The sequence below is a fragment of the Dermacentor andersoni genome, chromosome 10 (assembly GCF_023375885.2).
Source record: "Dermacentor andersoni chromosome 10, qqDerAnde1_hic_scaffold, whole genome shotgun sequence".
Taxonomy (NCBI): domain Eukaryota; kingdom Metazoa; phylum Arthropoda; class Arachnida; order Ixodida; family Ixodidae; genus Dermacentor; species Dermacentor andersoni.
Window position 1 is genome coordinate 41452524 of NC_092823.1, and position 13419 is coordinate 41465942.

At 47.8% G+C, this 13419-nt stretch overlaps 1 protein-coding gene and 2 long non-coding RNA genes across 3 annotated transcripts in view; 2 read left to right on the forward strand and 1 right to left on the reverse strand.

The window, feature by feature from the left end:
• Positions 1-13419, forward strand: part of LOC126546264 (steroid hormone receptor ERR1-like) — a 154401-nt gene that overhangs the window by 84318 nt on the left and 56664 nt on the right. The gene's annotated exons all lie outside the window — the stretch shown is intronic.
• Positions 2137-5552, forward strand: LOC140213577 (uncharacterized). The gene is made up of 2 exons (XR_011890455.1): positions 2137-2545; positions 5350-5552. It is a non-coding gene; the product is annotated as an uncharacterized lncRNA (long non-coding RNA).
• On the reverse strand, positions 3580-5343 carry LOC140213576 (uncharacterized). The gene is made up of 2 exons (XR_011890454.1): positions 4029-5343; positions 3580-3960 (listed from the first exon to the last, which is right to left on the reverse strand). It is a non-coding gene; the product is annotated as an uncharacterized lncRNA (long non-coding RNA).

Here is a 13419-nt window from a genome sequence, read left to right on the forward strand (position 1 = left end):
CGAATGCCGCCATATTGTCAGTTTCGCCGTCGTTGTCCGTTCCGATTGGCTCAGTACATAGAGAGGGCGGAACATCGACAACATCGCGGGAATATAGGATGTCGCGCCCCATTGAGCAGCGAGTGCTGTATCGACGCAAGTCTGAGCAAACCCCCTGGCCATTTAACGCTCGCGAGCATGAGCGAAGGGTCCTTAATGATGTGAAGCATATCCGAGGCGATATAAAGTTTTAGCTTGTCACTGCACGTATTGTCTTTGATATAATACCAGGGTAGGTATTCCCCCCCAAAAATCTCTTAATGCTATGTAGTTGTTCGCAAGAGCAAAAATCCCGCGAATCGGGGCGCTGGACACATCAGCGAAGGGTGTTGGCCAATGGCAAAACGCATCTTATGAGCAAAGAGCCTGGGAGCTTCATGCATTCGGCCCCAATTTAACAACGGCAACATTGGTGGCAGCGAATCTAGAGACATATTTTGACGATTTGCACAACCATAATGCTCCGAGGACGTTTTCGCTTAAAATGGTTGTCTCATGAAAAAAAAAAAAAAAAAAAGAAAGCTGCATGCTGACGATTACGTCTCAGACAGCTCTTACAGCTCCAGCAGCTAAGTAAATATGGTTGGCCACTGCAATAATAGCCCGTGGGGCGTCATTTCAGGTTAAACTCCGCCATTAGTAGGCGCTCACGTGTACTGCGACCTGGAAGATATAAAAGTAAGAAGCCATAGGAAGATTGGTGGAAGAAAAGTAGGGAAACGACAAAGAAATGGAGACGTACAAAAGCAAAGTTCGCAAGAGGGGATCAGAAAATTTGGTTATGGGAGTTCATAGGTTTCTTTACTTCTTTTTTTTTTTAACCTAGGTAGGACGTCAGGCACTATAATAGCAAGAGCTTGGTGGCGCAACCCACCGCTTCGTTTCAAAGGGGACGCTCATAACATCCATCCATTCACCTGCGACTGCGTTATTCAGGTATGCGGTAAACTGCAATACGATATATATACGGATAGGCTAAAATCTCTCTAATAGACGTTATGTATTGCAGCTTACGGAATTATGCGGAGCCTCGGACACGAGCTGCCGCGCTCATTTGCAACGTATTATGCTGCTTTGCTTGACCACGAAGCGTCAGAAGCGTTTCTCTTGTCTTTTGCTGTTCTCGTAGAAAAAAAAAAAAGAAAGAAAGCCGCTCTGTGCATTCGGGATGAAACAGCTGCGGCAGACGATACTCATTTGCGCTCAGCCGTGTATGCGCTCTCGTAAGCCCGACGCTGAACCATTCGTGCTGACCGTGCAGCTGCTTTTTCTATGCTGTTCTTGACTCCACGTAACAGATTGCCCTCGTTTTGCCGAGCAGCTGAACTGCACGAATGTGTATAATACGTGTAAACATTCTGACGACTGCGGTGTTGACGAAGGAGTTGGGGGATATTTGTTCGCCAAATGCCGTGGAGAACATGTTCGTGCCGAGGTGTCTGCAACTATACATTTTCAGTAATTGACCCGCTGAAACTAGATTCGCTGAAAAAGGTGGGGGGGGGGGGGGGGGCTGAAATATGCTGATGCGGACTCGCACACGTCAGCGCATAGTATAGTATATGTGCATAATGTTGTGTATTACGCAGTAATTACTGTATTACTATATATGATTATGCTTAATGAGAATCCGGGGATGATAGCCTCGCTGATCTTCTGACATGCCACTTTAACTGCTGGACGATAATTGTATGTATAGTCTAAGGAAAAAAAAATCTGTCAGAACCCGTCTCACGATGAACGTCGATGTTAGTGCCATTAGCATTGGAGCAAGGCATCGACACACACCGCATTGCAACCGCCGATGCGCGTCACGTATGAGGCGCGTACTGCAACCACGCTCCCCACCTAAAGTCCCTTAAACTTCGTAAAGTAGCAACACTCTCCTCCTCCGCCTTCACTCCTCCACGTTTCTCCTCTCTTTCACGCTCCCTCCTCGACCGTGGCGCCGCCTGCATTGCTCGAGCGTAGCAACGGCGCCGACATGCGCTCCTCGCCACTCCGTAGACGCTTCTCGAGCAAAAATGGCGCTGATGCACGGCGCATAGAGTTACTATACTGACTCTAGAGGACAAGCTACCCATAGGGCCCATGCATTGAAATCGGGAACCGCAGGAGCGCCGCCATGTTGCTACGCGCCGAGGTTGCCAGCTCCTGAGACGCTTGCTAGACTTGGTGACAGTAGTCAGTTTTAATCCGGCAACAGTAGCAGCGTAGCAGCATGGCGCCTCGCTAGTAGTGTCGTGATGTGTGCGTGCCGCCGTGTGTTTGGGCTTTATAAGTTGGTTCTTTATTCTATGTTGCGGGACCGTGTGGGTGTGGTCCATGTTGGCCGTACAGGTGGAAGTTATGCAACCGAGGTATGATCCTGTTGAAGTTTCCGGCGGTATGCGGTTTTCAGCGGTCATGCCTGTTGCAGGAGTGTCACGTACTCGACGAGGTTACGAGCTCGAAGCTGTGGTCAGATTCTTCGTTGGCGTTCCGTAATTCTCTTCGCACGGGCGCGGTATGTTGCAAAAGCCGCTTTCGCGATCTATCGTAGCGACGATAGATCGGGTTTCTTTATTATTATAAGTACTGATAGGGCACATGTAGCCGACAAACGGAAGTCTCAGGAGAGCACCTGAGATTATAATAAAGCAGGCGGCACAGGAACTCCAGGGCACCCAAGGGACAGTGGGGGGATCAAAGCTCGAAGCAGAACGGTACGTAGGTTGGGGCCGCCGAGGCAGGTGTGTGCCAGGGAGTGTTCGCACGGACAGCTCCCCTGGCACGCGCAGCAGTGCCTCGCAAGGTCGAGATACTTTAAAGGCACCTGCGCCCATAATCTTTCTTTTGCCTCGGTGCAGTTAGCTTGATTAATGAGAATAATATGGAGGGCATCCGGTGCAGTCGCGAATGCGTCATGGCAAATGTAGCTCGCGTCGCCTGGCGTGTGTAGTAATATCAGAGTTGGTTGTATGAACTTCATCATATTAATGCGCTTTGTTACGGTACCTTAACGGAATGGGTCTAGAGGACGGTGTTGGTACATTTTTTTCGTACCGCCCTAATCCTGTTATACCCCCCACTACAAACACACACACATACCCCCCCCCCCCCCCCCCTTTTTTTTATGTATACATACAATTCCTTGCCATGATGGATCATAGCCTCCTTTATTTTTGAGAAATAGAGGAGGCTATGGACGGATTGACCAGTTCAAGTTGTCAACTTGTCAGTAACTGTCATAGGAATGACTGTAATAAACACAATTCCACGATCGGATTGTTTACTTTCATTTTTTGTTGTAACACTGAGGACTACATAGAACTTTATTTTGTATATGTGAGAGGAGTATGTGGATATCACGAGCTTAAGCCAATGTGCGATACACAGACAAAACATCTACAACATGAACTGAACTGAGGGCCACACAAAACATACGTAATTAAAGGTGCAAAATATAGGGGGAAGCTTCAAAATACGCTCTGTAGCACTGCAAAGTATAACATATATTGTATGTGTACAATAAATGTTCAAAAAAACAATGCATCAATGTCCCATTTGCCTTCAAGTTTATTATCAAGTTCAAGTTTACTGAAGTTTATTATGAGCATATGTACAACAGGTATCTACTAACACACCTGCAGTTAAGGTGGCTGTTCGAGGTGTGCTGGCTGCCTCAGTGTAAGAAAAAGAAATTGGGCGAATGTCGACACCAGTGCCACTGCTTCTTGCCTCTGACCTGCACGTGCCTCCGCGGCATCTTTGTGCACAAGTGTGCTGGCGTGGCGAACGTAGGAGTCATCCGAGAGAAAGAGTATCGTTTACATGGAGAAGTGGCTGTTCACATTGCCTGTCGCTTTCCCTTAAATGTTTCCTTGGCGACTAGGGTGACACACCCGCAGTCAAGGTGGCTGTTCGAGGTGTGCTGGCTGTCTAAACGAAAGAAAAAGAAAGAAATTAGATGAATGTCGATACCAGTGCTATTGCTTCTTGCCTCTTACCTGCATTTGCCTCCACGGCCTCTTGGCTTGCGGAGTCTGTATGAGGGAGCTGCTGTGGCTAGGCGAAGGCATTGTCGAAGGAAAAAAAAAAGGCCATTCAAATGGGGAATTATAGAAATAAATGCAGTTCTTATGTCTGTTTCTTGCACTGTTCTTGCCTAAAAGTTTTCAAAAACAGTGTCCAGAATACACCAGCACTTGGACTGCTTTTGCTGTTTACCTGCAAGTGTTGCTGTGAGATCCTTAGTATGGCTGCGTGCAGCATTGTAACACTTAGTGGAGGCATTTGAAGTGGTAGCCAAAAATATAAAGAATCATCCTTGTCTGCATGAATGCTTTATATTTCTAGATGCAGTGGTAACTATTACTATTGGTGCAAGGCCCCCCACATCTATGCGGCAAGTGCCATAGCTCGAAACTGAATTTTTCCTTTAGTGTTTCACAAGGTGTCTGATATGTCCACATTAGACGTGATCCGTTTCTTATTATTTATTCCAGTGTGGAGAGAGCATCATTAAATAGTTTATTTTTTATTTTTGCATGGCTTGCTTTTTGGTTTGTTTCTGAATTTATCAAACAGCAGTCTCATGATGCTAAAGTGACTCATGATATGACAGTCATCAGCTTTAGTTTTTCAGAAAAACAACGCATTTCCTGACCCATTGTGTGCTATCCCATTACTCGCATAATTTCTCAGAGTATTCTACCTATACTGACTTGCTTGATTTCCACTAAAGAACCTTGCATCTTCAAATACCATTCTTTCCTTAAAATCATTCGACACTTCTCATAATTTCTGTATCTTGGGCTTCTGATATTCTGCATTCACTATTTTTGCTTGTTTCTGACTAGAAATGTCTTCTTTAATTTCGAGCTTAAATTTTACCTTTGGAGCACACGGAAGGGCTTGCCATTGCATATCTGCATAAAAGGGAAACATGTTTCATGCGAAATCCAATTGAAGATTGATGAATGCAGCTTGCAGTGTGATATGACTGAATGATCCATAAAAGTAACTCATCTCACTTGGTAAATTAAAGCACTTATTAGTGTGATGTACAAGATACGTTACACTAACATGGTGGGTTCTCTTGCTTATACAGCAAAAGAATCGGTGCGCGAGAAAAAAATTATTTTTGCATACCCCTTGTACACACTGATTTAAGGAAAATGAGCTGGAGCTGTCCACATAATCTACTTATTTTACCTGCGAGTATGGTCAACAAAAATGTGTCCCAGCTGCTTAGTGGTATTTGAGATTATGTCAGTATTGCATATGTGCCTGTTGTCTAAAATAACTGAATTTTGAAAATGCTCGCAGGGATCTGATGTGCATATCTGCAGTTTATGGATACATGTAAAAGACTCAGCATCAAGTGCAAGTGAACGGACCTACAGGCCCGAAGTCGATCATGCAAATAGATTCGCTGCACAAATTTGTGACCAAAAAGATATTCCACATGAAATGGCATGCAAGGAAGTGTTGAAAATATTGCACAGTTAATAAAACGCCTACGCTATTAATATGTGGGTTGATACACTCGTTATGCAAAAAGGAGGTGAGGCGTGCAGACAGGACACAAGAGTAGAGTATTTACAAGCAAACAACACGAGCGCCGCCTACTTCTCTACTCTTATGTCCTGTCTGCACGCCTCTCCTCTGTTTTGCATAATGAATCCTTACCAACTAGCTCAGCTTTCTGTCGTTCTAAGTCTCGATGCACTCGATTTCGTCCGCATTAGGCACTCGCCTCTTGATTACTTCGTGGCACAGAAATACTCGGCATCAGGCTGTTTTTCTGCTGTGGCCTTTGTAGAAGCATGATTGTTCAAAGTGCAACAATTAAACAGATTCTTTGAGTTGCTTGTGGCTTCGCCAGTACAATTCCGGTGCGCTGGTCCGCCTGTCCAGCAATTTCCTACTGAAGGGAAACCTGCAAATAAAAACGCCGCTCCGCATGTAGAAAAATACTCTACTGTGACGCTTCTCAAGCGATTGTGATGCCCCACAAGAGCTGCCTACTCGCGTGATATTCTCAACAAGGAGACATTCGTTTACTTACATGTGAAGGTATATGCCTGGGCACTTCGGGGCTTCGGTGGCACAGAAGGCACGAGTGTACCATAGCGTCCGATGTCGACGCGCGATCGCATGTCAAACCTAAACTGTACGAAACTACTACGCATCCAAAAAACAGATTCGAAACCGAAATTCGCGTCATCCTTTATTAAATGAATGCGTAGTTCGTGATTTACATAAGTCACGGACTTAGTGATCGCTTTCTGTAAACTTAATATTAACCCACCACCTTCATAAAACCTCAGGTATGCGTTTTTAGATGACAAAGCATACGGTGACCTGTACTTGTTTTCAGCTCTTTCAATAGTAATTGCGCTGGCCACATTGACCAGTAGCAACAGGGCGGCGCCCTAGAGGTTCCCACATTTCCGGCCCAGCTTTTCCTCTAGAGTTGTTCTACTAACTCTATGGCACGGCGCGAGGGCCCACGTGATGCTATCAGGCCAATAGCGACGTGGCGTCGGCCTCGGCTGGAGCGCGCGAGGAGGAGGCGGCATTCTTCAAAGCGGGGAACTACTTTACGAAGTTTAAGGGGCTTTATCCCCACCGGACATGCTGCGCCAGCTAGCGGCGTCGCAGCGAAGTCCCCGCATGCAGCGTGTGTGAATACGAGTATATCTGGTGATACCTTACGCTAAGCGCAGGAACGCGCGCCTGAGAGCTGTCTCGTATATATATTTCAAGCAAAATTGTCTGAAGGCGTATGACGCTGGCTCAACTCCGCCAAGCACCGGCGACATTAAATGATTTCTTGTTTTTTGTCATTGAAGAGCGGCGCGCACCCAGTGACCCAATTTTGCCTTATAGAGGTTTGTTAAACAGCGGCACATATCCAATATATATATATATATATCAGTGACCCAAATTGATTTGAAGGGGTTCATTGAAGAGTGGCACATACCCAGTGTGGCATATCCAGTGTGACTGAAGCTGGCGGGAAAGCGTATAGATAGATAGATAGATAGATAGATAGATAGATAGATAGATAGATAGATAGATAGATAGATAGATAGATAGATAGATAGATAGATAGATAGATAGATAGATAGGTTAGGTAGGTAGGTAGGTAGGTAGCCCTGGCAAGTGCGTTAATGCCCTAAGAATGCTAATCGCATTGAATAAACAACAACAACGCCTGGCGTAGTGCCACGGATATTTGGCCCTGACGCCGCCTTCAGAATGCGTCTAACAACGCCTGGCGTAGTGCCACGGATATTTGGCCCTGACGCCGCCTTCAGAATGCGTCTATTCAGTGCGCCAAAGAAAAGACCACTCTGCAGCCGTTTCTAAGCTTGTGGGTAAATTGTGTGTCACGCAGGCTGCATACGGACGCGCCTTTTAGCTTATCCAAGTGGGAGCGAGGCTGGACGGGCCGTCGGGTTGCAATAAACCTTGCAGAAGCTGGCGCGCTGGGCCCTTTTCGGAACCCCGGGCGTGCGACTCCATCGTGTAGCGCTCTGTGCCGAGAAGTCCTTTCGCGCCATGGTAGGAATGCGAGCCACGCTTTTTCGCCACCGGGAGAAGGGAGAGTGGGGGAGGGAGGGGGGCTCAGCCGGTGGTTTACGAGAGGCGCTCGATATCACTTCGATACTCTGTGCGCACGGATGGAGGGGGGCGGGGGAAGCCCGAGAGCGCGAATACGTGTCCAGTGAGTTCGATCGCTCCTTGTTTTGTTTATACGGTCTTTCTCATGCGTACCTGCTTTCTCCTTTTCTTTTCGTTGGCGTTTCGTTGCTTCGTTCGTTTCTTTCTTTCTCGCTTCCGTGGACGCAGGCGAGCACTTCACGACTTCCGGATGTGGCCGCGGGTATTAGTGGGCGCGGCCGTATGGCGTTAGAGCAGTTCGGAGTAGCGCGCGCACGCACGCACGCACACACACACACACACACACACACACACACACACACACACACACACACACACACACACACACACACACACACACACACACACACACACACACACACACGCACGCACGCACGCACGCACGCACGCACGCACGCACGCACGCACGCACGCACGCACGCACGCACGCACACACACACACACACACACACACACACACACACACACAGAGCGAGAGAAAGAAAGAGAGAGAGAGAGAGAGACGTACGAACGAGCGAATCAACGAACAAAAGGCGAACGTACGTATAGCAGTTGATGGACACTTCATGTCCCGCACAGCACATGTCCCGTGTTCACATGGCCTGTTGTAAGTGGTGCTAAGCCAATGCAGCGGATGGGCGCAGGAAATACGTGAGGTAGAGAGGAGCGAACTGTGGGCAAAGTTTGGTTGCACCACGGCAAAGGCACGATGGACCGATCGTTAGAACTCGCTACGGGAGTTTGACCAAGAGTCGGAGAAGGAATTAGACGTTCAATCCTGACAAGGGAACGCAGAAGCTTGGGGCATAATCAGACGACTGGAGAAAATAACATATTGAGAGAGAAAGAGAGAGAAGAAACTTTATTAATGAATGGTCCGGCAGTTTTGTTGTGGTGGCCTCAGGTGGCGGCTCGAAGTCCTTGGACTCGGGCGGCATTTTGGGCTTGCCGGATGGCCCAGAGCTGGTATGCCAACTCTGAACTTTTGAGAGCCGCCTCCCAGCGGCGGCGACGCCGATGGAGAACGTCCCCGGCGGCCCCCGCAGCCGGGGCGGTGTCCGGCAGAAGCGAGCTCAAGGCTTCCCGTACCGTGGTAACGGCCGCGATTATGGACGCGTCGCGAACGGAGGTGGTCTCATTACCGTGGTTGCCGGCATATTCCCAGGGCATGTGTCGCAGTGTTGCTCTCTGTCCGCAAGCTTTACAGGCATCTGTTGGATATAAAGCCGGGTATATAGTGTAGGACCGCGGGGCTAGGGTAGGTGTGTGTCTGGAGCAAGCGTGAAGTTACGGACTCATTCCTGTTTAACTTATCGTGTGGTGGCGGGAATGTGCGTCTTTGGAGTCTGTAGTGTTGGGTGAGGTCTCTGAACGTGGTCAGGCGATCGCCCCACGCCCATTGTGATTCTTGTTGCCGCATTTCTGTTGTAGTGTCCCGATCCATATTGAACTATATTGATCCATATTGAACATATTGTACTAAATATTTGTTGAACAAGGAAATGTACCTTGTTCCTCTTTTCCTGCCAATAAAATAGGGCACATGCGCATACTTGCGAGAGAGATAGAGAGAAAAAGAGAAAGAATAAGAGATGAAAGACGGATGGTTACCCTGCTTGTATACCTGAGCAGCCTAAGCTCATCGGGTCTTGCTGGTTGGTCATCTTTAAGACAGAGAGAAAGAAAAAGAAAAATGTTTCTTATCGCTCTGTGTCTTAGTGTCTGAAATGTCCTGCGTACACGTTTGGTGCGTGTATGCTTTAGCGTGTCCGGTACCCCGATAAACGCAAGAGGACTGGGCAATTTACCGGATGAGCGGACGCGCAAACGTGAACGGTGCAGCCACCTGGTGACGCAGGGCTCAACCAGACAAGTACAGATAATATCGGAGCAACCAAGCGTATTTCACTTCGCTGCTGGCGTAAATTTTCGGCAGCGACGCGACTACACCGCTGCCGGAAATTCACCCCAGCGACGACGCCCCCCCCCCCCCCCCCCCAATATACACTTCATTACTGCAATATTTGTGTGGTTGAGCTGTGCGCCACCAGGTGGCTGCACCATTTACGTTTGCGCGTCCGCTCATCCGGTAAAACGCCCAGTCCGCTTGCGTTTACCCAATACCGAAAGAGCAAAAACTGTTAACAGCGCGAGTTGCGGCGGCATACCAATACCGGGTGTGGGGGGGGGGGGGGGGGGGTTGCAGCCAGCGTTGCGGGCTTTGGCACTTCGCAAAGAACAGCCCCTGCACCTTCCTCATGCCGGCCTCTGCGCAGCTTCCGGGTTCGGGCCGCGGGCTGCTCGCCCTCACCAGCCTTTCCCTCCCTTTCCCCGCTTTTCGTTGGTCCCTGTCACGCTCTGCCCCCATAAGTTTGTCGCCCGCTTCTGACAGCTTTTCGACGCGCTGCGTGTTCCGCATGCGGTGTTGTGTGTTTTTTTTCACCTCTTTCTCGGATTTTAGTCTCTCGCCCCCCCCCCCCCCCCCACGTTTTTCTCTCTTTCATTCTTTCTTGGGAGTGCCGGCACCGCCACCTGTCATCGCCGTCTTACTTTTTGTTTCCTTTTCTGTTTGTTTTGTTATATTTTTTCTAAATTTTTGTGCCCACCGGAGAACGGCAGTGCTGGTGGCTCGAGTTTGCTGGCGACGATTCGGCAGGACTATAGAGACGACACTGCCAGCAAACAAGAAAGGAACTAAAAAAAGAAATAAAGAAAAGGACACGTGAAAGGATAGCGACAAAAATCGAAGTCGCCTGCTAGGTCAGGAAGGAAAGAGAGAAAGAAAGAAATGAAGAAAGAAAGAAAGAAAGAAAGAAAGAAAGATAATAGAACAGTGGCACGAGGGCTTCGAGAGCCAAAAGTGTGGCTTCGAAAAAGGATGAGGGATAAAAATGGCGAGTGTAACCTGCCAAGCACATAACATGCAAGATACAACACGGACGAAGGGAGTTGTACTTCAGGAAAGGGGGTTGAGAGTGAGAGGAAAGGTAGCAAATTGGTACAGCCCTTACACATTTTACAAAGCTCCGAAGCTTAACCCGAAAAAGGCGTGAGTGAGGTAACTGTTTGCATTGTATCTAGCTGTCTGCACGATTTGGAGGTGACGTATCACTTCGACCTAACCGTGCGCGGTGAGCGTACACTCAGCAGCTATGGTTGCATGAACCCGATAAAGTCGGGTCGAATCGGCTTGTCGAGTCGAGTCGGCTTGTCGGGCCGAAGTCCAGTGGTTGGGTTCATGTACACGCTAGATGGTAGGGCCGAGCGAACGTCTAGGCGACTTCATAGCCAACTACATATTCGGGGTTTTAAACCCCGCAATTTGAATTACCCCGGAATTCTCGATCGTCCCATAACTCAACATTTCACCTCGACTCAAGTGATGGTGATTGACATCCCTTTTGAAACAAGGTAGTGGCAAATAGTCACCTAGCCTGCTTGATTTAATCAGCTTTGACAAAATCTACTGCCATCTAGCGTTTTGCCTATCATATCTCGATCTTGATTTTCGTGCTTGAAAGCTCTATCACTATATTGTACCGTTATCTTTGCTGGAAATGACTCCGGTTCTATTAATCGATTACATGTTCTCTTTCTTTCCCCTACTCTGAGCGTCTCTTGCTTATCTCGACTGCTGACCACTTAATTCTTCCATCTTTTAATCCAAACGCTTCTTTACTGTGGACACACTCCCTGCGCGTCTCCCTTGGTGGACGCGTTGGCATTCCATTAGAATGATGCCGAGTCGGTTTCCGGGCTTGTGTTGCAGCATACACATGCCTCATCTAATTGTGAATATTTGTTCCGATATGGTTTTGTCCTTAGGCAACCAGCTCGAGCCTCGAATAGCAAGGCACTTCCCTTCGTGTTATCGTGCAGATTTTCCCTTCTAATTTCTTTCTTCTCATTATTGTAGATCTCCATGGTCTTCTTTATTTCCATTCTTTGCATCCAATTCCCTTTGTTTCTCGCACGTTCTTTCTAATGACCCCTGGTTGTCTATTTAGTTTGTCACCCTGTACTTGGTTGCCAACTTTTCTGACCTCTTGCTCCATTCCGCCTCCACCCTTTTGAGGTGCAGATATTTGTGTACTTTAGCCGGCCATTTCTTTTTCCTCCATGTTCCTGAGTCTTTCCTCGAAACTAATTTTGCTCTGCCCTAGACTCCAAAAGATGCCCAACCCATGTCACCCTCCATGCACTGTCTCATTTGCGACTTTGTCGTGGGTTCCCAGTGCCAGTCGGCCCACCGACTTTTAGTAAAGATCCATCGCCAACAAGGTTTCTGATTTTAAGCACAGATAGGCATTTGCGAACGTAAGCGCTGCCACATTTACTGCTTGCCAAGTTCCTTGCAGCATATCATACGTATTGTAATCCCCAACGTGCTGTTTTTGTTATTCCACTTCTCGTTCATCCTCAGATTACCTTGGTGGGTGTTTGAGTAGTTATTTCTTTCTTTTCTATGTACACGTATAGGGTATTTATATTGCTTCACTATCCATGGCTATGGCTTGCTGTTGAATTGATGCCACTTCACTACTCGCCTCTTCATTAAAGATCACGATTCGCGATTTCTCAGTGCTAAACTTAAGTCCTACATTTGTCGTTGCATGGTCACTTATATTCGCAAGGCTCTGCAAATGTCTTGCATTGTCCGCTAGTAGCACTACGTCGTCCGCATACATCAGCCTATAGGGACCTTCTGCGGCAACTGTCACCCATTACAGATGTGATAGATGAAGACCCAATTCACTGCTTTCCAGTTGTCTTTGTATGCCCTTAACATAAAGCGTGAACAACAGTTGAGACAGGTGAATTCCGTGCTTCAGTCATCTGTGGAGTTCCACTAGTTCTTTGCATTTCCGACCTTCCCGTACGATTTGTACTCGGTTCATCTTTCTCGCTCCACGAAATCGTCGCCTGTGGCTACGCACTCGTGCTTGAGAGTATTTCATAAAACTGGACGGATGGATGTTATGAGCGTCCCCTTTGGAACGGGGCGGTGGGTTGCGCCACCAAGCTCTTGCCATTATACTGCCTAATGTCCTACCTAGGTTAAAAAAAACAAAAAACAAAAACCACCATGAACTCCTTCAACCAAATTTTCTTATCCCCTATTGCGAACTTTGCTTTTGTACGTCTCCGTTTTTTGTCGTTTCCCTACTTTTCTTCCGCCAATCTTCCATTCGCCTCTTACTAATCTCTATGCGCACACGTTTACTTTTCCCCTGCTCTCGCTGAACCCAAGGGCTTGAAGGAGGCCAGTGGTGCCTAAATCGACCGCTGGGGAAACGTTTTCACATAATGAAACATGCTTCATCGTTTCCCTAGCTTTCGTAACATTCCCTAACTTCCCTAACTGAAAGTGGTTGGCTGCGCCGCCTCTAGTCAGAAGTAACTGCGATTCATGGACTCTCCACTGCATTTTTTAAAGAAGCGTAGCGCCTTCTTCAGTCGAGGTGCCGCACTGTGCTCAGCTCGGTGAAGTGGAAGGTAGTGTCTGTACGCAAGATATGACTGCGTCCACGATCGCTGCCACTGTACCGCACGCAAACGCAGCCACAAGATACCCGTACAACGCTCTTCATTCTTTATTTATTAACAACGACATTTCTATAGCTTACGTTATTCCAACATGAAGTCGGCAAATCTTGCTGTGTCGTGACGTCACTACGATGTCGGTGACGCAAGGTCCAGCATTTC